The sequence below is a fragment of the Amblyomma maculatum genome, chromosome 7 (assembly GCF_055883805.1).
Source record: "Amblyomma maculatum isolate TAMU_Amacu chromosome 7, ASM5588380v1, whole genome shotgun sequence".
Lineage (NCBI taxonomy): Eukaryota > Metazoa > Arthropoda > Arachnida > Ixodida > Ixodidae > Amblyomma > Amblyomma maculatum.
The window spans coordinates 124,170,828-124,197,504 of record NC_139350.1 but is presented as its reverse complement, the minus strand read 5'-3'; the positions used below and the strand labels follow the sequence as shown (position 1 = coordinate 124,197,504).

General features: G+C 47.8%; 7 non-coding genes and 1 pseudogene across 7 annotated transcripts; all 8 read left to right on the top strand.

The window, feature by feature from the left end:
* The first annotated feature begins 4,115 nt into the window (after positions 1-4,115).
* TRNAP-UGG (transfer RNA proline (anticodon UGG)) lies at positions 4,116-4,187 on the top strand. The gene has a single exon. It is a non-coding gene; the product is annotated as a tRNA-Pro (tRNA).
* Positions 4,188-4,511: 324 nt separating this feature from the next.
* Positions 4,512-4,583, top strand: TRNAP-UGG (transfer RNA proline (anticodon UGG)). The gene has a single exon. It is a non-coding gene; the product is annotated as a tRNA-Pro (tRNA).
* An 889-nt stretch (positions 4,584-5,472) lies between these two features.
* On the top strand, positions 5,473-5,544 carry TRNAP-UGG (transfer RNA proline (anticodon UGG)). The gene has a single exon. It is a non-coding gene; the product is annotated as a tRNA-Pro (tRNA).
* A 325-nt stretch (positions 5,545-5,869) lies between these two features.
* TRNAP-UGG (transfer RNA proline (anticodon UGG)) lies at positions 5,870-5,941 on the top strand. The gene has a single exon. It is a non-coding gene; the product is annotated as a tRNA-Pro (tRNA).
* A 1,961-nt stretch (positions 5,942-7,902) lies between these two features.
* Positions 7,903-9,099, top strand: LOC146184633 (uncharacterized; annotated as a pseudogene).
* A 3,990-nt stretch (positions 9,100-13,089) lies between these two features.
* TRNAP-UGG (transfer RNA proline (anticodon UGG)) lies at positions 13,090-13,161 on the top strand. Its single transcript has one exon. It is a non-coding gene; the product is annotated as a tRNA-Pro (tRNA).
* A 5,376-nt stretch (positions 13,162-18,537) lies between these two features.
* TRNAP-UGG (transfer RNA proline (anticodon UGG)) lies at positions 18,538-18,609 on the top strand. Its single transcript has one exon. It is a non-coding gene; the product is annotated as a tRNA-Pro (tRNA).
* A 7,996-nt stretch (positions 18,610-26,605) lies between these two features.
* TRNAP-UGG (transfer RNA proline (anticodon UGG)) lies at positions 26,606-26,677 on the top strand. Its single transcript has one exon. It is a non-coding gene; the product is annotated as a tRNA-Pro (tRNA).

Below are 26,677 nucleotides of genomic sequence, written 5' to 3'. Positions count from 1 at the left end.
GAAGCCTTCTGCACTTCACACCAACTCAGAAGAATCTGCAGTGACTGGCCATCAAGAACCAGCGTCTCCAGAGCCAAAACCGCCGGACCCGGGCCCGCCTGTGAGTGCCACTCAGAGTGATGCGCTTGCTGCCCAAGAACCACCTGTCATTGAAGGACGTCTGGATATGCCTCCTGTGGAATCAATGGGGAAGATACTGCCAGTGGATTCTCGCCTATCCTCCTTCGTCATTGATTCTCCTTCGTCGTTGGAGGGTAACAGTGAGCCGTCCGTGGCGCCGATCTCTGGTGCGTCCGGTTCTCTGTCGGCTGTCAGTGTGGCAGCGAGCGATGTGCTCCAATCAGGTTCGTGGGCCGAAGCCTTGAGTGTCTCAGAGGAGGACATGGACAACACAGTGCCTTTGAAGCGTCCCGCAGATGATGAGGTGTGTATCGATGGTGCTGGCCAGAAGGCACACTGTGTAGAGGCCACAGGGAGGGTGACTTTAAAGAGGAGGGCGATGTCTGCCCGAAAGGCCGCCAATTTGCAGGCGGGCCACCCCATTCCAGGGGATGATGTTTAAAAGGACTAGTACCAAAAATGGCCAGAGTCGCAGCATATCAAGTCGCTACCCTTAACGTCAGGGGTATGCGTAATCGTCGGAGACAGCATCAGTTAAGACATCTGTTAAAGAAATGGAGTGTGTCTGTAGCAGCAATTCAGGAAACAAAGTTGTCCTCCGATGAAGAGATGGAAGCTGCTCTTGAGCCGTTTTTGCCGGAATATAACATTATTGTTAGCCACGCTAGAGGCTTGTCCGGAGGGTGTATGCTATTCCTGGCCAAACCACTAGAGATGACAGTCATGTCTTATTGCATAGATGGCGAGGGACGACTTATATGCTGTGACCTCACAATCTCAGTTTTGCAGTGGCGAATTATTTGTTTTTACGCCCCTGTAAAACAGCGAGACAGAAGGCATTTTTTTCTTTCATTAGTTAATCATTTGTGCACAGATCGCAAAATTATGTTGTTGGGAGATTTTAATTGTGTTTGTAGGGAAGAGGACCGATCAGCATTACGTAAGAGATATGACCCTAGTGCTGCATTACTTAACGATTTGGCTTGTGAATATAACCTTGTGGATGTGGGGCAGAAAAAAGGCGACAGTATTCATTTCACTCATTTTCAGTTCTCCTCTAATGCCCGCCTTGACAGAATTTATGTTTCTGCAGACATGTTAGCAAATTTGTTTGGTTACTGGGTGCGGCCCATCTTCTTCAGTGACCATTGTATGGTGTCTCTTCAGGTAGGGAGGTACAGTCGGCAGATACTTCACCCTCGGTGGGAACTGTGGAAAATGAATAACTGTCTGCTCTCAGATGAAATCTTTAAGCGTGCTGTACCTACTTGTTTGAAAGACATATGGTCACGCCATGATCTGTCAGTTTTTCAAAAATGGGACTTGTTCAAACAGGAAACCAAAAACTTAGCAATTGAAGCCTCTGCAAGAATCGCGTTCCAAAAGAGACACCACCTTCGTGAGCTTGGGCGCACTCTAACTGAGCTACATGAGCTAGAGAGGGTTAGCCCGGGTGCCTATGTTGAAGAAATTAATAACGTAAAGGCAGAGCTTCAACAAATTGCGACGGAAAGATACAAGGGGGCCCTAATAAGATCAAGGACTCGAAGGTTTCTTGACGAGCAACCTTCACGTCGGGCCCTCAGTGATGAAAGAGAGAATGCTCTTACGAAGGAAATATTGGAAATTCAGTATGGTGGTTGCACATATAGTGATGCTCCTAATATTCTTGCTGCTTTCTATGATTATTATCGAAAGCTGTTCGGCAGTTGTAAAGATCCAAATCAGGGTTTCGATTATAATTCCTTACTTGAGAACTTTCCTCGACTAGACGATGAGAAATGTGCTGTAGTAGAGGGACCCATCACTTTGGAAGAAATTAAATCAGCCATTTCAGACCTTCAGAACCAGAAATCTCCTGGCCCAGATGGTATTACTAGCGAATTTTATAAAACATTTTCGCCTTGCCTAACGCCTGTTTTGATGGAAGTATTCCAAGCATCTTATGATGTGGGTTTCCTGCCTCCCACTTTCTATTCAGGCCACACAAAATTAATACCCAAAAGCAAAGATACTAATCGGTTAAAAACTGTTGAAGGATATCGTCCAATTTCCCTCTGTAATGTTGATTACAAAATTTTTGCCAAGGTCCTTTGTTCTCGTTTGCAGCTGGTTATCATGGACTTGATAGGTTCGCATCAGCTATGTGGTATCAGAGGGCGCAGTATTCAAACACACATCCATATTGCACGTTCAGTAATCGAGACAGTATCAGATGAGACAGGCCAAGTAGCTCTGATTCAAGTTGACCTGGCGAAGGCGTTTGATAAAGTTCGGCACAATTTCTTGTTCGCGGTCTTGGAGAATGCAAACATTGGTGACGTTTTGCTCAAAGGCATAAGGCTGTGCTATATGAACTCGTATACAAGACTAATTGTTAATCAGGAGCTAACGAAACCAATACCACTGGAATCATCTGTTCGTCAAGGATGTCCACTGTCTCCACTGTTGTTTGGCTTATATCTGGAACCCCTCTGTCTCAGTATAATTAACAGTGCAGCCATCCGTGGTTTCTCTCTGGCTCAATGTGAAGTTAAGATTTTAGCTTACGCGGACGATATCGCCCTCTTTTGTTCTGACAAAAAGAGTGTACTTGAGGCTTTACACTTGACTGAACAGTTCTGCGATGTATCAGGCGTGGCCCTTAATTTAGATAAATCCAGAGGTTTTTGGTTGGGACACTGGGGCACTAGACCAAGCCAGTTTGGAGGCATATGCTGGGACTGTAGTCCTCTTCAGTACCTAGGGGTTCCGCTGCACCAAGTTCGTAACAGCGCAGCCTACTGGGATTCACAAATCGTACCTATGCGGCGACAAACGCAGGCTTGGATGGGTAGGGAACTCTCAGTGTTTGCTAGGGCACAGGTCTGTAACATATTTTTGTTTGCAAAGCGTGCGTATGTCCTTCAAGTCCTGCATTGTGCGAGGAGCAAAGTACAAGTTATACACAGAATATTTGCAACATTTTTGTGGCGCTCTCAATGGGAGCCCATGCGGCGTGACAACTTGTTTCTTCCCTTAGGGTCTGGTGGAGTGGGCCTTGTTCACTTGTTTGTGCATCAACTTGTCTCCCGTTTTTTCTTTTTCAAGTCGGCAAACCATCCGTTTCTTGTAACTGTGCTCATTAGGCGCCTTAGTCCACATTTGCCTTACTTATTCGCACCAACTGGGCAGGCTCGTGAGGGGCGTTTATGGGGATTCCTTAAGGAGGTTGCTGACACTTTCAATTTTCTCACTGTGCGTTTCTCTGTAGATTACCTGTATAGCCTCTCGAGAAAGCAGATGACCCAGGCTCTCACTGAGTCTTTGTTCCCTACACCGTTGTATCGGCAGCCTTATCTGGGGTTTTTGGACACCACTGTTCTAAAGCGTGTTAGGCAAATGTGCATTCAGGCAGCTGCAAAAACGTTCTTTTTCAAATTACATACAGCGACGTTGCCTCTCAAGACATTTCTTCACAATAAGGAGATGTTTGTGCCCTGGTCGGTAAATTGTCGTCTCTGTAACGTGCCTGAGACAATTGATCATTGCTTTATTCTGTGCCGTGATGCTATGTTCTTTTGGGACATACTACAAAGAACTCTTAAAAAGAACATTGAAATTACGCCTTATACAATTAGATTTTTGCCTCCTGACAAAAACTCTGTCGTGCCTTACGATCTATTTGTGTTGATGGGACTGTTCAGCCTTTGGAAAAGCCGCATTATCGACAGGCATGCAGAGCCACCAAGATCGTCGAAATCCGTGTTTCGGGAGCAGTGTGCTTTGGTGAGAAGTGTATATGCTGCACGTGAAGAACCTCCAAAGTGGATGCCGTATCTAGACGCATGTGTATGTCTCCCAGACTTTTGATGTTCTGATGATTGTGCATTGTCGGGCTAAGGATATGACGGGCTCGTATTAAGCAGCCCGGTAACTTTAGACATGGACATGTTTAAGTAAGTGGAGTTGTTGCTTTTTACGGAAGTTTTTCCATGCAATACAGAAAAAAAAATGGCCCGTTGGTCTAGGGGTATGATTCTCGCTTTGGGTGCGAGAGGTCCCGGGTTCAAATCCCGGACGGCCTTCTTTTATGCTGCTTTCTTTTTGCCGTAAAGGTTTATATCTTCCATACGCTATGCCAAACGTTGCGGGCTTGGCTACCCTCGAACCAGCTGCCGCACTAGATGGCCTCAGTATCTCTGGCTTAGGACATTTTCTACGTTGAATAGTATGTCTCAAAAAACGTTTTTTTCACTCCTACACATTAGTGAACAGCATTATGTCACCAATTAGTTACCTAAAATATAAAGGCGTAGAACTGCACGCTGCGCGGTGCACAGAATTAATTTAAGATCGTTAATCTCTCTCTATTGGGCGGTTAAGTGCGGAAAACAACAGCGCCTCCGTCCGGCCCGTTGGTCTAGGGGTATGATTCTCGCTTTGGGTGCGAGAGGTCCCGGGTTCAAATCCCGGACGGGCCCTCTTTTATGCCGCTTTCGTTTTTCCGTAAAGGTTTATATCTTCCATACGCTATACCTAACGTTGCGGGTTTGGCTGCCCTCGAACCAGCTGCCGCACTAGATGGCCTCAGTATCTCTGGCTTAGGACATTTTCTACCTTCAATCATCATCATCAGCCTGATTATTCCTGCAGGGCGAAGGCCTCTCCCACATTTCTCCACTTAACCCGGTTATGTGCTGGCTGCATACACTTGACCCCTGCGAACTTCTTCATCTCATCTGCCCACCTAACTTTCTGCCGCCCCCTGCTACGCTTTCCTTCCCTTGGAATCCAGTTTGTTACCCTAAGCGACCACCGGTTATCCTCTCTTCGCACTACATGTCCTGCCCATGTCCATTTCTTCTTCTTAATTTCCACTAGAATGTTGGAAACTTGAGTTATTTCTCTGGCCCACTGCACGCTTTCTATCTCTTAATGCTACTCCTACCATTTTTCGTTCCTTAGCCCTCTGGGTTGTCCTCAACTTAAGTAGAACTCTCTTGGTTAGCCTCGACGTTTCAGCCCCATAGGTGAGTACAGGCAAGATGCAACTGTTGTATACTTTCCTCTTGAGCGATACCGGTAAGCTGCTAGTCATAATCTACGAGTGCTTGCCAAATGCGCTCCATCCCAATCTTATTCTTCTTGTTATTTCTTTTTCATGGTCCGGATGGTCCGGACGTTCAGTAGTATGTCTCAAATAAAGTTTTTTTTCCTCCTACACTGTAGTGAACAGCATTATTTTAAAAATTAGTTACATAAAATATAAACGCGTAGAACAGCACGCGGCGCGGTGCACAGAATTCACTTCAGATCGTTAATCTCTCTCTATTGGGCCGTTAAGTGCGGAAAACAACAGCGCCTCCGACTGGCCCGTTGGTCTAGGGGTATGATTCTCGCTTTGGGTGCGAGAGGTCCCGGGTTCAAATCCCGGACGGGCCCTCTTTTATGCCGCTTTCTTTTTTCCGTAAATGTTTATACATTCCATACGCTATTCCTAACGTTGCGGGTTTGGCTACCCTCGAACCAGCTGCCGCACTAGATGGCCTCAGTTGCTCTGGCTTAGGACATTTTCTACGTTTAATAGTATGTCTCAAAAAGTTTTTTTTTCCTTCTACACAATAGTGAACAGCATTATTTCACCAATTTGTTACCTAAAATATAAACGCGTAGAACTGCACGCTGCGCGGTGGAGAGAATTCGCTTCAGATCGTAAATCTCTCTCTATTGGGCTGTTAAGTGCAGAAAACAACCGCGCCCCCCGTCTGGTCCGTTGGTCTAGGGGTATAATTCTCGCTTTGGGTGCGAGAGGTCCCGGGTTCAAATCCCGGACGGGCCCTCTTTTATGCCGCTTTCTTTTTGGCGTAAAGGTTTATATCTTCCATACGCTATGCCTAACGTTGCGGGTTTGGCTACCCTCGAACCAGCTGCCGCACTAGATGGCCTCAGTATCTCTGGCTTAGGACGTTTTCTACGTTTAATAGTATGTCTCAAAAAACGTTTTTTTTCCTCCTACACATTAGTGAACAGCATTATTGCACCAATTAGTTACCTAAAATATAAACGCGTAGAACTGCACGCTGCGCGGTTCACAGAATTCCCTTCAGATCGTAATCTCTCTCTATTGGGCGGTTAAGTGCGAAAAACAACAACACCCCCGTCTGGCCCGTTGGTCTGGCCAAGCAGAGAGGGCGAGAGAGAAAGCTGATTCATGGCAGGGCAAGCCGTTGTCAATGTTCTCACGCGCTTATGTGTGCAATGTTTTCCTTGTGGCAAAGATATGGTCCGTAATGAATGTGCTTTCGGCGACGCGTGTTGGCATTCAAAAAATTCATCGTGTCTTTGCCGTTTTCATGTGGGCATCAACATGGGAAAAGTGCAGCAGAACCAACCTCTTTCTTCCTGTTAAGGCAGGGGGGCCTGGGCCTTGTGCATCTGTTTTTGCGACTGGTTGTCTCGCGTTTTTTTCCTTCGTGATCAAAACGACAAATTCTTGAGGACGGTCATGCAAGTACGACTGTGTAAAATGCTTCCAGAATACGTTGTCTGTTCTGGTGAGAATATGAGTGGCGCTTTAAAAGGGTATATGCGCGAAGTTGTCTTGTCTTTCAGAATGTTGCATGCGCGTTTTTCAATGGAATACTTGAGCAAAGTGTGTAAGAAGAAGCTGTACAAAGATTTTCTGAATGTGACGATACCGTTGCCGATTTACCGTGCACCACACCATGGAGACCCCGGACAGGATGTCTTAAAGCGTGTAAAAAAGATGCCAGTTAGGCCTTCAGTTAAAACGTTCTTCTTTAAGCTACATTCCAACACATTACCTGTTAAAACCTGGTTACATGAAAGAGGCTTATTCGTTCCCTGGACAACAGACTGTCTCCTTTCAAAAAACCAGAGACAATCGAACACGTCTTTCTGGATTGCTGGGACCCAGTCTTTCCCTGCGATGTTCTCCAGAGAACACTAAAGAAAGACCTTCCGTTAGATCCGTATGGCATACGGTTCCTTCCAGTTGAGAGTGAGGGTATTCCTTTCGATTTGGTCATGGTCTTGGGCCTCCACAGCCTGTGGAAAACAAGGATGCAAGTGCAACATGCAGATGTCAACACGCGTTCTGTACGCGAAAACTTTATCGAGAGTGTGCTGCTCCTTAGAGAAACGCTCCGGGTGCTTTCTGATCCACCTGACTGGATCAGTGTGCTCGATGAACTGGCTGTCCTCAAGAAATTTTAAACCTTTCGTGACAGCCGAAGTCTGGTTGTTGCGAGTTTTACCATTATTGTGGATCTTTTTTGAAGTGATGTGAACTCAAAACAGGCAATAACGAAATAAAAAAGCCCGTTGGTCTAGGGGTATGATTCTCGCTTTGGGTCCAACAGGTCCCAGGTTCAAATTCCAGACGGGCCCTCTTTTATGCCGCTTTCTTTTAGCCGTAAATGTTTATATCTTCCATACGCTATGCCTAACGTTGCGGGTTTGGCTACCCTCGAACCAGCTGCCGCACTAGATGGCCTCAGTATCTCTGGCTTAGGACATTTTCTACGTTGAATAGTATGTCTCAAAAAACGTTTTTTTTCCCTCCTACACATTAGTGAACAGCATTATGTCACCAGTTAGTTACCTAAAATATAAACGCGTAGAACTGCACGCTGCGCGGTGCACAGAATTCACTTAAGATCGTTAATCTCTCTCTATTGGGCAGTTAAGTGCGGAAAACAACAGCGACCCCGTCCGGCCCGTTGGTCTAGGAGTTGGGGGGTGCACATCCGGCTTCGCTAGCGAGCGGACGTGTGTGAAATGAGCTCCGTCGGAGCGGCTTCAGCGGCCCAGCAGGGCCGCGGTAACAGGTCTTTTGCCGCTGTTTCTTCAGCAGGGTGGGATTACCAGGTAGTTTTACCGAGTTTGCCTACAGGGCGTTTTGTTGTGAACACAGTTTTTTGCACTGTGATGTCAGGGCCCGCCCTTACCGGGTGGAAGACTTCCGCGATGCGCTCGTGGAATTATCGCTCCTACCGGAAGTCATCGCCATCGGAGCCTACAGGATGAGCCATGTGTGGGCGGTTACCTTCAAGGATGAAGACGCCGTGAAGAAAATCGTCAGTTCTGGTGAGCTGGTAGTGAAAAAGTTTCGGTGTCTTGTTATCGACCCAGCTAACCAGGATGTACGCATGAAAGTACACTGGCTTTTACACAGTGTACCGTACGAAGATGTGAAGCTAGCCTTTGCGGCATATGGCAAGGTCACCGACGTCGCTCGCGAGCGCTGGCGCGTGCAGGGCATGGTGGACAAAGGGTCTACCACACGGCATGTGACCCTGAATCTGAAGCCGGGTGTAAAGCTCGACGGACATCCCCCACCAGGTGAGCGTCGCCGGCGAACTGGCCCTTGTGGTCGTGCCAGGGAGAGCTCCGCTCTGCCTACGCTGCCGCGGCACCGGCCACATTCGCCGAGAGTGCCGTATACCAAGGTGTGGTGCCTGTCGATGGTTCGGTCACGAGGAGGGCCAGTGCGAGCGGACCTACGCAAAAGTGACAGGGCCCGTGAACGCTCAGGACGCATCCGCCTTGTCCATGGATAAGGCGGATATGGAAGAGACATCTTCCGCTGCGACTGAGAACGCTGCGGGTGAGAGGGAGACTGCCTTGGGGGTGCCGCCTCAGGAGAAAACCGTGGTTGAGGCGGATGTCACCACACGTGAACCAGCGCCTCACCAGGACGTCGGGCCCAAGTCGGAGGCCGAGGCGAAATCTTCAGTCGACACTGAAGCTCCTTGCATTCCTCCAGACTCTGAGGGTATGGACATTCCTGCCGGTGCGGCTACCTTGGGGGCCGGAAAACGCCCCCACGACGCCGTTGACAGCAGGACCCTTCAACAGGACCACAGCAGGGGAGACGGACCGCCGCCCAAAACTCCAGGTTTGAGGCGGTCTACCCTGAAGCCGCGGCCGAACATTTCGGTCGATTCAAGGCAGGCGAGGAAACTTCCTCCATAGTTTCTTGTGCAAAATCTCATTTTGGGCTAAGGGTATTGGGGTGTGGCGCGAGGGCAGACACCATTTTATAAGGCGTTTTTTTTTTTCTTTTCGATATGGCGATCACAATAAGTGAAGCACTGCGTGTAGCATCTACTAACGTAAGAGGCCTTGGAGGAAGAAGGCGACAGTGTCCGCTCAGTCGCCTTCTTCTAGATAACGACCTATACGTAGTCGCCGTGCAAGAATCGAAAATTGAGAGTCAAGTTGCTACAGACCGAATGGTGTCCGCTTTCCGTACGCATTTTGATGCATGTCTCTGCCATTCTTTAGGTGCCTCTGGTGGTTGTGTACTTTTTCTTCGCAATAATCTTGGTATTATGGTACAGTCGATTTTCTCGTGTCAAAGCGGCCGTCTCCTTGTCGTTGATTTTTTGCACTGCGGCCTTGATTTCCGAGTTATCTGTGTGTATGCACCAAACGCAAAGACTGAGCGAAAATTATTTTTTGAAGGATTGGAGTCATATTTAAACAGTAACAAAGTGATAATCCTACTGGGCGATTTCAATTGTGTTTGCCAAGCTTCAGATCGCGCCAATAAGTCAATTGTACGTGATAAAAGTGCTGATGTTTTGAATGAAATCGTCCATGGCCATGATTTAGAAGACATTGGAAGTTTATTTACTAATGGCACCTATACGCAGTATACCCATTTTCAGGGCAACAGCCATGCTCGATTAGACAGATTGTATGTCGCAGCTGAACTTGTACCACTTTGCGCCTTGTACGAAGTTAGACCTGTGGCTTTCAGTGATCATGCCTTAATGATTGCAACCTTTGGAAGAAAACAAAACAAGAATCGGTTTAGTTGGCATTTATGGAAACTTAATAATAAGTTGTTGGAGGACGAGAGCTTTTTTAACGAAACAGATCAAGAATTAAATATATTACTTACAGCGAAAACGTTGAGCTTCGCTGTAAAATGGGAGGCTTTTAAGCAGGGAGTGAAAATGAGAGCGATAGAAAAAAGCACGAAATTTAGATACGCAGAGAAGCAAAAAGAAGCAGAGCTTCGTAAACAGCTCGAATTTCTGACGTGTATAGAAAACGCCCAACCAGGCGCATGCTTTAATGAGATCAGGGGTGTCAAAGCCCAGCTTGAAAAAATGGACACAGATAAGTATAGTGCGGCAGTTATTCGGGCGCGGACGGAACAGCTGTGGGCGGGGGAAACACCAACAAAGCGTGCGTTATCAGACGAGAAACGATACGCGTGCCGAAAGGAAATACGAGAAATAAGAACTAGCACAGGTATTTCGGCGGACAGTAGTGTAATCAAGAACGCAGTCTGTGATCATTTCGCAGATATGCTTTGTCAGTCGCGAAAAACGGAACGGGGCTTCTATAGTGGATTCCTTCCACTTCTGCCGATACTTGAGGAAGAAGTTAAAACACGGCTTGAGCAGCCGACTTCCGTGAAAGATATTGAGGATGCAATAGATGCCCTGCCAGCAGGTAAAGCCCCTGGCCCTGACGGACTGGGTGCAGCTTTCTACAAAGTGTTCAAACCTGCAATAGCCCAGGCTCTGCTGAAGGTTGTTGACGAAAGCTATGAGAAAAAACGTGTTCCGCTGTCTTTCACAACATCCCACATAGTGCTAATTCCTAAAACCGATGACCCTGATAACCGCCTGTTGGTGGGGTCTTATCGCCCGATAAGCCTCACTAACGTCGACTACAAAATTTTCATGAAGGTGCTAGCGAATAGATTGCAGGGTGTTATAACAACGCTCGTAGGCACGCACCAAACTTGCGGCATAAAAGGGCGAAGTATCGCCACTAACATACACGTGGCACGATCCATACTAGAATGCTCTGACTCTTTTGATGACCGAGTGGCGATGATACAACTAGACCTGGCAAAAGCCTTTGACCGCGTTTCTCACGATGTTCTGTTAGCCGTATTAGATCATGCAAATGTCGGCCGAATAATATTAGAGGGCGTTAGAATATCATACGAAAACTGTACCACACGGATTGTTGTGAATGGAGAACTCACTGAAAGCCTCCACGTGCGATCTTCTGTGAGGCAGGGTTGTCCACTGTCGCCATTGTTATTCGCAGCCTACCTTGAACCGCTTTGCTTGGCCATCCGGAATAATGAATGCATAACGGGCTTCACGCTACAATCAGTGCATGTGAAAATCCTGGCTTGTGCCGACGACATCGCTGTCTTTTGTGCAAATAGAGAAAGTACTTGTGAGGTGACGATTGTAGTACAGAAATTTTGCGGCTGCACAGGTGCCCAGATAAACTCGGAAAAAAGCTGCGGTTTCTGGCATGGTAGCTGGGAGGTCGCACCCGAACACTATTCTCGGATGCGCTGGTCAACCACTCCAGCATTGTATCTAGGAGTGCCCCTTGATTCTTACCGGGACCCTGATCCGTTCTGGCATGACCAGGCATCGAGGGCCAAAGAAAAAAGTGATGCGTGGCAAGGAAGGCAGTTATCCATGTTCTCGCGTGCCATTGTATGTAATCTGTTCCTTACTGCTAAAGTGTGATACGTGATGAATGTGCTCAGTGCTTCGAGGACAAACAGACAAAAACTTCACCGTGTTTTTGCCGTTTTCATTTGGGCGTCGACCTGGGAAAGGACGAGCCGAACAAATTTCTTTCTCTCCGTACAAAAAGGAGGGCTTGGTCTGGCGCATTTATTCTTGCGACAGGTAGTCTCGCGTTTCATGTACCTTCGTGACCAAAATGATGTCTTCCTCAGAACAGTAATCCAAGTTCGGCTCGGTTGACTCCTTCCTAATTTTCTTGTCAGTTCGTGTCTCAATGTAGGTGGTACAGTAAGAGGGTACTTGCGAGAAGTGGTGCTCGCGTACAGATTGCTGCATGTGCGCTTTTCCATGGAGTATTTGTGCAATGTTAAGCGGAAAAAATTGTATGCGGACCTAGTGGACACAATGCTTCCTGTACCGATATACCGTTTGTCGCACTATCCAGCCCCAGGAGATGATGTACTCAAGAGAGTTAAGAAGATGCCAACATCACCACCAGTCAAATCATTTTTCTTTAAACTCCACACTAGCCCATTATCAGTCAAAGCATGGATGCACGCCAAAGGCCTGTTCGTCCCTTGGTCAACAAACTGTTTCTTGTGTAACAGACCTGAGACGATAGAACACGTGTTTTTGGACTGTTGGGATGCCATTTTTTTCTGGGATGGGCTTCAGAGAACTTTAAAAAAAGAGATACCTCTAGATGCATATGGCATACGATTTTTACCTTTTCCTAATACAGAAGAGTTTCCCTTTGATACAATAATGCTCCTGGGCCTCCACAGCTTGTGAAAAACCAGAATGCAGTTTAACAATGCAGATATACAAGTCAATCCTGTACGAGAACATTTCATACACAGTGTTGTGCGGTTCAGGGAAGTGCATATGACACTCCCCGAGCAGCCACAATGGATTCAAGTGCTTGACAGTTTGGTAAAACTGAAAAATTTTTGACCCGCCGTGTCACGCAAAAGTGTGCTGGCATGTTTTATTGTTAATCGTCTTGTTTTTAATGTCCAAGTCGGCAATAAAGAAAAAAAAAAAAAAAGCCCGTTGCTCTAGGGGATTGATCCTTGCTTTGGGTGCGAGAGGTCCCGGGTTCAAATCCCGGACGGGCCCTCTTTTATGCCGCTTTCTTTTTGCCGTAAAGGTTTATATCTTCCACACGCTACGCCTAACATTGCGGGTTTGGCTACCCTCGAACCAGCTGCCGCACTAGACGGCCTTAGTATCCCTGGCTTAGGACATTTTCCACGTTTAATAGTATTTCTCAAAAAACGTTTTTTTTCCTCCTACACATTAGTGAACAGCATTATGTCACCAATTAGTTACCTGAAATATAAACGCGTAGAACTGCACGCTGCGCGGTGCACAGAATTCACTTAAGATCGTTAATCTCTCTCTATTGGGCGATTAAGTGCGGAAAACAACAGCGCCTCCGTCCGGCCCGTTGGTCTAGGGGTATGATTCTCGCTTTGGGTGCGAGAGGTCCCGGGTTCAAATCCCGGACGGGCCCTCTTTTATGCTGCTTTCTTTTTGCCGTAAAGGTTTATATGTTCCATACGCTATGCCTAACGTTGCGGGTTTGGCTACCCTCGAACCAGCTGCCGCACTAGATGGCCTCAGTATCTCTGGCTTAGGACATTTTCTACCTTCAATCATCATCATCAGCCTGATTATAGCCACTGCAGGGCGAAGGCCTCTCCCACATTTCTCAACTTAACCCGGTTCTGTGCTAGCTGCATACACTTGACCCCTGCGAACTTCTTAATCTCATCCGCCCACCTAACTTTCTGCCGCCCCCTGCTACGCTTTCCTTCCCTTCGAATCCAGTTTGTTACCCTAAGCAACCATCGGTTATCCTCTCTTCGCACTACATGTCCTGCCCATGTCCATTTCTTCTTCTTAATTTCCACTAGAATGTCGGTAACTTGAGTTATTTCTCTGACCCACTCTGCACGCTTCCTATCTTTTATTGTTACCCCTACCATTTTTTGTTCCATAGCCCTCTGGGTTATCCTCAACTTAAGTAGAACCCTCTTGCTTAGCCTCCACGTTTCAGCCCCATAGGTGAGTACAGGCAAGAGGCAACTGTTGTATACTTTCTTCTTGAGCGATACCGGTAAGCTGCTAGTCATAATCTGCGAGTGCTTGCCAAATGCGCTCCATCCCAATCTTATTCTTCTTGTTATTTCTTTTTCATGGTCCGGATGGTCCGGACGTTCAATAGTATGTCTCAAAAAACGTTTTTTTTTTCCTCCTACACTGTAGTGAACAGCATTATGTCACCAATTAGTTACCTGAAATATAAACGCGTAGAACTGCACGCTGCGCGGTGCACAGAATTCACTTAAGATCGTTAATTTCTCTCTATTGGGCGGTTAAGTGCGGAAAACAACAGCGCCTCCGTCCGGCCCGGTGGTCTAAAGAAAAAAAAAAGGCCCGGTGGTCTAGGGGTATGATTCTCGCTTTGGGTGCGAGAGGTCCCGGGTTCAAATCCGGGACAGGCCCTCTTTTATGCCGCTTTCTTTTTTCCGTAAAGGTTTATATCTTCCATCCGCTATACCTAACGTTGCGGGTTTTGCTACCCTCGAACCAGCTGCCGCACTAGATGGCCTCAGTATCTCTGGCTTAGGACATTTTGTACGTTTATTAGTAGGTCTCAAAAAACGTTTTTTTTTTTCCTCCTACACATTAGTGAACAGCATTATTTCACCAATTAGTTACCTAAAATATAAACGCGTAGAACTGCACGCTGCGCGGTGCACAGAATTCGCTTCAGATCGTTAATCTCTCTCTATTGGGCGGTTAAGTGCGGAAAACAACAGCGCCCTCGTCTGGCCTGTTGAGAGGCGCACGGCCAGAAGCTCGAGGAGGACGGCGCCAGCAGCGACGGAGGCGTCTAGCCTTGTGCTAGGCGCGAGAGGTAAGCACCGTGCTTTCGGTCTCTTCTTCTTATTTAAAAAATGGCTCCTGCATCACCGTTGAAGGTCGCCACGCTAAATGTTAGAGGTCTGGCAGGAAAGAGAAAACAAGGCCAGGTGTACCGACTTTTAACGGAGCATGATATTGATGTATTAGCTGTGCAGGAGACGAAAGTTGACGGTGAGGAAGAGACCGAGAGCATGGTGCAACGTTTCACGCCTAGGTTTTTTGCTGTGGTTAGCCACGCTGTAGGCACATCGGCTGGCTGTGTTCTTTTTGTGAAGAAGTTGCCGGGGCTTGAAGTGCTTGGTCATTTTTCTTGTGAGTCGGGCCGGTGTGCACTTCTAGATTTTTCGCTGAATAGCACGGATTGGCGGATTGTCTGTCTCTACGCGCCTAATGTAGCAGATGAAAGGGCGCAGTTTTTCCAAGGCATCCAGCAGCGGCTCTGCACCGATAGACAACTGATCGTCCTAGGTGATATTAATTGCGTCCTTAGTGCGCGAGACAAGACAAGCCGGCGGCCATACCGAGACGCAAGCACTGAAGTGCTATCGCGAATTGTTGAGGAGTGTAACCTCGAGGATGTGGCAGAGTGTCTCGAGGGAGCCCGCACCGTAAAGCTCACGCACTTCCAGGGTTCGAGCCATGCAAGGCTGGACCGCATTTATGCATCCCTCGACATCTTACCTGAATGCAATAGTTATGAAGTAGAGCCGGTATCGTTTTCAGACCATTGTTTAGTTAAATGTTCTTTTGGATGGGTAAAGAGAGGGAATTCTTTTTCGTGGGAAATGTGGAAATTCAATAATAAACTCTTGCAGGATCAACATTTTACCCGCATAGTAAAAGAAGAAATTGAAAAAATAAACCCAAGTAAAAATATGCACCTTTGGCAACAGTGGGAGCTGTGTAAAGAAACTATAAAAATTAAAGCAATAGAGAGGGCAACCTGTATACGGTTTGAGGAAAAACAGAAAGAGACGGAGTTAAGGACACTGCTCCGTACGTTGCTTAAACAGGAAGCTCGAGCGCCGGGGAAATGGATTGAAGATATACGGAAAACAAAGCAAAAACTAGAATTGATAGACGAAGATCGTTATCGAGGTGCGTTAGTGAGGGCAAGGGCAGAAGATACAGCTGCAGGGGAGGCGCCATCAAAACGAGCGCTGGGGTTCGAAAAAGCAAACGCTCAACGGAACCACATCGACCAAATAGATTGGGACGGTATCTTGGCGGCGGACAACGACCACATCAAAGCAGCGTTCAACGCCCATTACCAAACCCTCTTCGCATCCCACACGGTAGACGCTATCACTTTTAAGAATAAGTTTCTGGCGACGATACCGCGTCTGGACGATGAAGTGAAAGAGAGATTAGAACTAAAGATAACTGAAACAGAAGTGGAGCACGCTATTGACAGTTTAAATGCCGGTAAATCGCCGGGACCGGATGGGTTCAGCGCGGGTTTTTACAAAGAATTTAAGTACGAAATCACACCTATTTTGAACGCAATTTATAACGATGCCTACACAGTAAATGCCCTGCCTCCGTCATATGGGTCATCCCACACCGTACTCATTCCTAAAACTGATGAAATAGACAAATTACGCCTGGTAACATCTTACAGACCCATAGCACTTACAAACGTTGAATATAAAATTTTTATGAAGGTTTTGGCCCGAAGGTTGCAAACGGTTATTAAGGATATAGTAGGACCACACCAAACGTGTGGGATAAAAGGGAGGTCAATAGTGACCAACATTCAAAAGGCGCGAAGTGTCCTTGAGTGTTGTGATGACTGGGATGGTCGGGTCGCCATGCTTCAGATCGACCTCGAAAAAGCATTCGACTGCGTCGATCACGAAATTTTGTTTTCCCTTTTAGAACATGTGAATGTTGGTTCAGTTATATGTAAGGGTGTGGCCCTGGCGTACCGTAACTGCACGACGAGAGTGATTATTAATAAGAGTCTGGGAGCCCCCATTCGACTGCAGCGTTCGGTGCGACAGGGCTGTCCCCTCAGCCCTCTTTTGTTTTGCATTTATATTGAAACATTGTGCATGAAACTTATGAATAATGTCAACATTAGTGCGTTTAGGTTACAAGCAGCCGAAGTGAAGCTGCTCGCGTATGCAGACGACATCGTTATTTTTACGGTTGACCAGGAGAGTATCACCGAGGCTGTCAAATGTATCCGTGAGTTCTCTCAAGTTACCGGTAGCGGGGTGAACTGGGCCAAGTGCCTTGGGCTCTGGCATGGACAGTGGCCGTCGAAACCAGATCGCTTTGCCAATGTTACGTGGACAGACATACCGACCAAGTACTTGGGCGTCGAGCTGGATGCCTACCGCGAAAGCGAGCATTATTGGAAAGGGCAAATGACCGAACTACGGGAGAGAGCCGAGAAGTAGAAAGGCGCCAACATGTCGATTTTTGCCAGAGCTACTGTATGCAATCTTTTTTTTTATCAGCAAACTTTGGTTCGCAATGCAAGTTTTGAGTTGTTCGCGCGTAAACGTACAGAAGTTACACAGGATTTTCGCCGTTTTTGTTTGGGCAGGTAAATGGGAACGCTGCAGCAGGACGAATTTGTTCCGTCGGGTAAAAGACGGCGGTTTGGGACTCGGCCATCTGTTTTTACGGCAGGTGGTCAACCGGTTTTTGTTTTTTCGGGATGCTTCGGACCCTTTCTTACGCACCGTCTGCCAAGTTAGGCTACGGCGCCTACTGCCGGAGTTGGTTGTCTCCACCGAAGAAGCTACGGGTGGGATTTTTGGATATTACAGGGAGGTCGTCGCTAGTGTAAGATTTCTTTCAGTGCGTTTTTCTAATGAATATTTGTCCACTGTAAAACGAAAAAAGCTGTATCGCGATTTATGTGACATTGTTTTGCCACAACCCTTGTACAGAACCTTATACAGTGGAGGTCCGGGCAGAGATGTCTTGAATAGAGTAAAGAAAATGCAGGTGTCGCCAGGAGCTAAGACATTTTTCTTTAAATTACACACCGGAACATTATCAGTAAAGAAGTTTTTGGAGGAAAGGGATTTTTTTTTACCGTGGGGGGCGCACTGTTTAGTCTGCAAGCAGCCGGAAACAATAGACCATGTTTTTTTGCATTGTTGGGAAGAGGTTTATTTCTGGGATGTTTTGCAACGTACGATAAAGAAAGAATTTCCACTAGACTCCCACGGCATCCGGTATTTAAGCATTGATAATGAAGATGGCGTTCCGTATGATTTAATCATGCTCATGGGCCTCCACTCTATATGGCGCTCCAGAATGGCGGGCTATCACTGCGACAGGGATGCTCGACCCGCTAGAATATACTTTCGAGAAAGTGTGAATTGGTTTATTGCCATACAGAAAGTGGCTGCTGAACCTGCCGAATGGCTCTCAAGGGTAGAGCCTTTGCTGTCGTTGCGGGAGTTTTAATGTACTGAGACGAAGCCAGCCTGACATTGGCTGATGATGACCTTCCAATATGTACTTTGTTTTGTGTTATTCGTGTTGTGTTCTTGTGAAATGGTATGAACCAAAGCCAGGAAATAAAGAAGAAAAAAAAAAGCCTGTTGGTCTAGGGGTATGATTCTCGCTTTGGGTGCGAGAGGTCCCGGGTTCAAATCCCGGACGCTTCCTCTTTTATGCCGCTTTCTTTTTTCCGTAAAGGTTTATATCTTCCTTACGCTATGCCTAACGTTGCGGGTTTGGCTACCCTCGAACCAGCTGCCGCACTAGACGGCCTCAGTATCTCTGGCTTAGGACATTTTCCACGTTTAATAGTATTTCTCAAAAAACGTTTTTTTTTCCTCCTACACATTAGTGAACAGCATTATTTCACTAATTAGTTACCTAAAATATAAACGCGTAGAACTGCACGCTGCGCGGTGCACAGATTTCACTTCAGATCGTTAATCTCTCTCTAATGGGCGGTTAAGTGCGGAAAACAACAGCGCCTCCGACCGGCCCGTTGGTCTAGGGGTATGATTCTCGCTTTGGGTGCGAGAGGTCCCGGGTTCAAATCCCGGACGGGCCCTCTTTTATGCCGCTTTCTTTTTTCCGTAAAGGTTTATATCTTCCATACGCTATGCCTAACGTTGCGGCTTTGGCTACCCTCGAACCAGCTGGCCCACTAGATGGCCTCAGTATCTCTGGCTTAGGATTTTTTCTACGTTTATTAGTATGTCTCAAAAAAACGTTTTTTTTTCCTTCTACACATTGGTGAACAGCATTAATTCACCAATTAGTTACCTAAAATATAAACGCGTAGAAGTGCACGTAGAAGACGCCTCTGTGGAGCGATTTCCGCCTCGGTGGGCCCTTTCTCAACTAAGAAAGTCCAACCGGATCCCTCAGGCGCAGGCTAGGCTTAGCTCGGCGTTGCCGAGCGAGGCTGGGCTACGCGCCTGCATGGATTCTGCTCCGCCGACGACAGCTGTGCGGATTTCCGCTGTGTTACAACCTGGCGCAACATCCACGTCCACGCAATCATCAATGCCTACATGCCCCCAGTCTGCTTCGTCTTCGGATTGAACGACTTCGGCTTGTCCCATGGATTGCTCCGCCGCCTTTGTTTCTGTAACCCTCCCTCAAGGAACTGTGCCCGTCGCACCGATTCAGTCTTCCCTTCCAAGGCCAACTACAGCGTGTCAGCCCCTGACACCACCACAGATGCCGCCAGTGAGTCGAGCCTCGCTTCCACTTGCTGCTAACTCGTTCCGCGTCACCATCAAGCCTACATTGCGCTTTGATATAACGACTATCCGTCCCCGGTGTGTCCAAGGCCACAATTGACCAAGTTCAAGGTTCTACTAACTACTGTGGATTTGTCGTCCATCGCCCATCGAACACCATTACGGTGAACTTGCCATCCTTGGTGGACGCCCAGAAAATGTGTGCAGTTACTCAAATTCCCCTGGATGCGAATGAGCATGTCCCAGTGCAAATATATTTTGCCTCTGGCCCTGACATCCTCCGCTGCGTCGTTTACCATGTTGACAGCAGAAGTCCTTCTGAGGAGGTGCGAGCAAACATTCGCTGTTCAACTCACTCAGTGTTGCAAGCACGGCCTCTGGGGCGCTGGGGTTCATACCTACTCACCCTACAAGGCCCGCTGACTTTGCCTGAGTACCTAACCTATTATGGTGCGGTTATGAAACCACAGCCCTTCCGACCTCGTCGTATATTTTGTTATCACTGCCATAAAGAAGGGCACATGCAAAATACCTGCCCTAATCCGGCAGCTGTAGCCGACATGAATGAACCAATAGCGCTTTGCGCCCTATGCAAATCGGCGGACCATGACATGCCCTCCCCCGCTTGTCCAAAGAAGAGAACGAGGCCGTCGCGCAAGCCGCCTGGAAAAGAAGATATTCCTACAAGTAATCGCTTCGCTGCTCTTACATGTGATGAAACCGACTTCCCTGCACTTCCTTTACTTGACCGACCTGCTCATCATACGTCTTCTCAGCATGGTTCATACGCACAAGCGACCCAGCCTCGTGGATCAAATGGTACACCAAAACGGCCAGTGCACCAATCACATATGGATGCCGCAGATGAAGACGCTGTTTTAGACAATGCCATTGCAGAGGCTCGCCAACGTCTAGACGAACTCACCCAGCTCCGAGAACAGCGTCGCTTTCACCCCTCTCGAAGAACTATAATACCTCGTGATAAGATTTCAAATGAATCATCTCCAATAAGCATCAAACCACAATCACGTGCAGACAACACGTTAACCCCGAATACCCCGACAGTGGATAAAATATTAGCCCTTATGGAGCAGGTGACCTCCCTCATTGTAGAAGCTCTTCGGCCTCGCAACGGATAATGCACTGTCTCTGGTGGTGCAGTGGAATTGTCGAGGCTTTGCGAATAAGGCCTCTGAAGTGAACATCCGTCTTCGCGACAAAAAGCTAAAGGCGTGGGCCTTCTTACTTCAAGAGCATAACTCACTTCCTCGCCTTTCAGGATTCTGCGCTTACCATTCACCTTCCATTCATGATCGCCGTTGTATCACCTCTTCCCTCAGCCCAGGTAAATCTGCAATTTATATTCACACTTCAGTTCCCTACACACCGATCGACCTTTCACGCTGGTGTAACACACGCCAAGAGGTGGTAGCACTCCTAGTTAAGCCTGTACGCACGCCACTTATACTAGTTTCCTTTTATAGCCGTCCTGGTTCCACATCTCCTAATCTTGGATGGGTTCGTTTTCTGCATTCTGCCTACTCGGGTATCTCTATTCTAGTCGATGGAGACTTCAATGGCGCACACACCTCGTGGGGTTACCCATCGGATTCTCCTAGGGGTGCACACATCTAGGGAAGCTTTTCAGATAATTCTGTTCATCTTTTAAACCACCCGCATACATCTACCCGTCCACGAGGTGGGCCTTATTCACCTGATTTGACTTGGTGGTTAGGCCCTGGTAGCCCTCGTTGGGCTGTTGAACCAGATACCTGGGGTAGTGATCACAGTCCTATCTTTATCTCTCTCACTCCTTCGCGGATACGTAAAATACGCCGTAGCGTACGAATAACATCTTGGGACTCTGTACGCGCAGACAATCGCTTATCTGATTTCACCCCATCATCAGCATTGTCTACTCTCTCTGCTGTTCTTGCGTCCCACACGATTACCACCACTGTATATGAAGACGAACCAAACCCGGACATCCACCTCCTGAATCTTTGGGCTCTGCGTCGCCAGGCAGATCATTATGCTGCTCGTAACCCCGATGACCCATCGGCTATCCCCGCTTTTCACCGGGCTACCGCGCGTGCGAGGCGGTATGAAAAGCGTCTAGGAAGGCAACGTTGGGCTTCATGGTGTGAGCGCCTGTCCTCCAAGCAGAGTAATCGACAACTTTGGAGAGTGTTTCACGCCATGGAGCGCTCTTCTCAAGTTTCTGATTACACAGAGAGCATTCGCCTTGCTATGAATGTAGATGAGGACACATTTGCAAAACAGGCGGCCAGACAGTTTTTTCCCCACTATGATTTTACCTCAACTTCTCCACCTTGCTTACTGGTTGCCGAACCCCCCGATGCGATTACTTCTGACCTAACCATGGCAGAGCTGCTGGCCTCCATGGAACGCCTCAAATCTAACTCTGCTCCCGGGCACGACGGCATACCTAACTCCTTATTCCGCAACTTGGAAGGGACTGCTTTGCAGGCCCTGCTTGATGCATTCAATGACGTGTGGCATTCTGGTGTCATGCCGGACGAGTGGAAGCATTCTATTGTTGTTCCAATACCGAAGTCAGGTCATCCTCCAGTATCTCTCTCGGCCCTTCGTCCAATTTCCCTGACGCCAACAATCTGCAAGCTTTACGAAAACATTCTCGCCACTCGCTTATCGTGGTGGTTGGAATCCCATGATTGTTATCCAGTATCCCAAATTGGCTTCCGCCCGCAAATAGGAACGGAGGACGGTCTTGCTACTTTTCTGCTGACGTGCTTCACCACTCTCCGCACAGTCATCTTGTTAGAGCTGTGATCGCTGCAGATATAACAAAGGCATATGATAACATCCTTCACTCAGCCATTCTTGCCTCCCTACAAACTCTTGGTCTTCCTCACAGGTTTCTCCTCGCCATTCACGCCTTTCTAACAATACAACATTCAGTGTGCGTGTCCATGGAAAGCCCTTTGGTCACTTCCCCTCAAACAGAGGAGTGCCCCAGGGCTCCGTTCTCGCCCCTACATTATTTAATGTGGCCTTCATTCCACTTATTCGAGCCCTAGAGGCCATCCCTTCTATACGCCATGCGCAGCGCCTATAGGGGCGCCACTGAAAGCCGCGTAGCGGCGGCCGTCGGAACCCGAGACGGGCCTCACGCGTCAAGCGCGGCCGTGGTGCGCCCGTGCGATCTGCTGTTTGTGCGCGTCTCGCGGGCACTTCCGCGGTGTCAGCGTGCGCAAGGCGATCGCCCTTTATAATATTGGACATTTGTTCGATATCACGGCCGTCTGAAACTACATCACCTCCATAATGCATCAAGTGTCTCTTGCAGCTGCCATCAAGTACGAAGTGGAGCTCATTTTGAGTGCCCCGCTTTCATTACAACGCCACGCTAATTCGTTCATTCCTAGACCTATGAACCAATGTTCTTTCTTTGCTTAATGGTGCACGCTTGCTTCGTTTACATGCAATAAATTGCTACAGCAAACTAGGCAGCGTCGTCGAAACTGCGAGCGGTTTCGTACCGGTGCGACCGCAGCAAAAGCCAACGAGCTTGCAAACCAGCATTCTGAGCATCAGAAAATAGCGCATATTGGGCTCCTGTAGCAAGAGCTCAGATTTTCATGCCTGCGCTTTACCACTGCCTGTACAGGATAGATTTCACCTATTCCGTCATCAAAAAGGCAGATCGGGTAGATAATTTCATGGAGGAGTGAGATATCAGCAGAGGCAATATCTGAAAAGCTGCATCACAGGTTAGTCAAGAGCATATTACATTTAAATTTTATATCCTATTTTATCATTGTAGTATCATCTTCATTTCATTTGTATCACCCTCGCGTCCAACTGCAGAATTACAGCGCACTTTATAACAAGCTCTAGAACCAATATCAAGTGCAGCGACATGTTATGTTTTCGTATCTTGCCAGCCAACAGGAACACTGGCCCTGGTCTTCAAAGTAATTGCATGGCAAGTTTCAAAACGCATATTGGAAAATGTCTGTTCAATAACCTGCTGCAGCGGCTCAAGCTACTGAGAGAAGATCGAGTTATCGGGACCAAAGTCGACCGCGCCGCCCGCTTTTAAGTGGAGGCGAAAGGCAAAATGCAACCGTGTGCTGCGCGATGTCAATGCACGCTAAATATTTTCTGGCTAAGCATTTCATAAATATAATTCATATTGTATATTCCCTACAGCGGAGGCAACCAAGTTTAAACAAGAAGTGTGCACGGAAGGGGCAATGACAAGCAGAAAACACTGAAAACATAGTTATCACTCAGCCCTGCCACACGGCAAATTTAATACCTTTTCCATCGAATGACTTTCGTTCAAAATGATATTTGTTTGCTTCTACACGAGAAAGTATAATGACATTCGATGAAAACGACATTAGGTATCGAATACAGTTGAGGTACTCATCCGCATGCGATCAACGAGGAAATGTGTTATTTCGAACCAGAGACTCGGTGAACTACAAACGTGCCACCTGCATTAAATACTACTGCGCTCCTATAATTGTGCAGCTAGTTATGTTTGTGAAATATGCCAAATACCATCGGAAAAAAAAAGAAAAAAAAAACTGGCACCCATTCCTGCCAGCCAACCCGTAGCCACCGCACCCAGCGCGGGCGGAGCAGGTCGCTCCTGCTGCCGCTGTCCGTCGGCGCAGAGTCGCAGACAAGGCAAATTTCTTTCGCCCCTTTCAGAAAATCATGCTCTGCTGATTTTGAATTATAAGCGCTTAATTTGATGAAGGAATAAAAATATTTTACTACTTCCAAAGTGCTTCTAGCTACGGCTTTTATGCGAAACCGTTTAGGCGTTTAGGCATAGCGACGACTAGGGCCAGAGCGCCGTCGTCGGCCGCTTTCGCGGGCAGCGTCGTTGCGGTAAGCTCGTGGTATCCGATGTGGCAAGCGTTATGAATTTGCCATATGCTTTCTTGATGAGGCCAAACTCGTGCATTTTTCGCCGGGCCTTAATACGCCGAGCGAACGATCTGGCGAAAACGCCGAAACTCCTACGCGTTTCGCAGTCGAGCGCAGACGTGCGCACCTTCCGTGCCCTTTCCTAAACAAACGTCGCCGACACTGCCGCTAACTTCGTAATTGGTAGTCCTAATCAACAAGCTGGTTACAAGGCATGCAAGATATGAATGTCGATTTAAAGGCTGCTTTCGTTTACAGCGCAGTCATCTTCGCAACATATTGAAGGCGCCCCAACATTTGCATGTCCATCGCAGTTACCATAATTTAGAAACGGCATTAGCTTTCGTCGTGTAGCAACGCGTCGAAAAAATGACAATAAACTGAACAAATGTCATTCGGTGGAATTGTTCGCTTCCTGCGTAATACAGCCGCGATTCACGGCCGCCGTCGTTCTTGTGAAGCATCGCTGGAAACTTAAACAAACCTGTTCCTGGCAATGTTTTATGTGTGTTCGAAAAACCAACTGCGCAGAAATTCTTTCCGGACATTGCTAAAGATTGACAGCGGCATATCTGTTAAACCACGACCAAAGACGAAAACACAACGCGCGCGCCTAGACGCTGACATGAACAACGCCCGACCGAGCCCGCCTACGCTTTGCGGCTTTGGCGACAGGCGGCGTTGTCGGCGTTTTGCGCATCGCGTATACGCGTGCTTGCGTATGCCGATGATATAACCTTATGGTGCTGTCACCCAGATACGTCTGTCCATCAGGCGACCCTCCAGCATGCGCTAGATGTATTGACATTTCGCCTCCCTCCTTTGGGCCTAACTCTTTCGCATACAAAATCCTGTTTCATTCGAATTGGAAATAAAGCTGGCTTACGGAAAGCTCCCACTATAAATTTTATGATAGCTAATACCCCAATTCCTCAGGTACAAACCGTTCGCATTCTTCGTCTTCTTCTTCATTCCTCTGGGACTGGCACCCCGTGGCTGACAGCCATCCGTAAGACCGCTCACGCTACTTTAGGTCTCATTCGTCGCATAGCTATGCGCTCTGGCGGCGCGCGTGCTCACACGGCCCGCCAGCTTGTTCGCTCTGTCCTCCAGCCACGTATAATATACCAGGCACAGTTTCAACGTCTCACCCGCAGACAGTGGGACTCCCTTGAGGCCATAAATCGTGAGGCTATGCGTGCAATAACGTATCTTCCCCGCCTAACACCCATACCAGTACTTCAGGAGTATGCCCAGCTAAATACGCTCACTGAACTCGTTGATCAGTGGATGGCAAACAGAGCTCGCAGACAGTCTTTACAACTACATCATTTAAAGACACTACCTCCATGGTCGTACTGCCAGCTCACGGACAATCGCCCCACTGCTTCCCCGTCGGCGTCATCCGCATATCTGCCTGAAGGGTGCATATTATATACCGATGCATCACATACTGCAGAGCGAGGAGTTACTTCTGTGTATAGTCCCTCTCATCGGCATCTCAACACTCACGTCACATATACCGCGGATACGTGCACCCCTCTGGCACTGCAACTTATAGCAATTTACAATGCTATACATTCCCTTCCACCAGTTCCTACATTCAATGCAGTTCATCTTTACACAGACTCTCTCACTGCCCTTAAACAGCTTAAGGCCGTTCGACGCACATTCCAAATAACACAGTCCATACATTTGCTATGTTCAAAGTACCCATGTCCTATTCGCATACACTGGATTCGCGGCCATGCTCGCGATCCACATAACATACAAGCAGATGCTATTACGCATATAAACACATCAGACGATCCACCACCTTCCCCTCTTCCCCCAGATCCATTCCTGTCCCACGTTTCCGATTCGCAAGTTCTGCGCCAGCGAACACGCGCTCTCATTCCTCCGTGTTCGCACCCTCTCCCCCGTAGTCTTACTCGGCAGGAGGAGGTGACAGTGCGCCGAATCCGGGCAGGGGCGGCTCTGACCCCATCTGTTCGACATCGATGGCGGGAAAAAGACATACCAGTGAGTGACAGGTGCCCTCACTGTGAGACTCCACCTGACGTCTGCGATGTGCGTCACTTGTTGTGGACGTGTCCATCAACAACGCACATTAGACAACGGATAATCATGAAGGTGGGCCTGCGGTGGAATCGCGATAGTGATTATGAGAAATGGACAATGGACAATCGCTATACTGCCAACCTTCTCGAATACTAAAGCACAACTGGACTGCACTCCTTCTTTTAACTTTCTATCTCCTGCATCCCATTCCGCCTTTCTCAACTTATGCCTTGTGGCAAACTCTTCGAAAAAAAAAAGTGCACGCTGCGCGATGCACAGAATTCGCTTCAGATCGTTAATCTCTCTCTATTGGGCAGTTAAGTGCGGAAAACAACAACACCCCTGTGTGGCCCGTTGGTCTAGGGGTATGATTCTCGCTTTGGGTGCGAGAGGTCCCGGGTTCAAATCCCGGACGGGCCC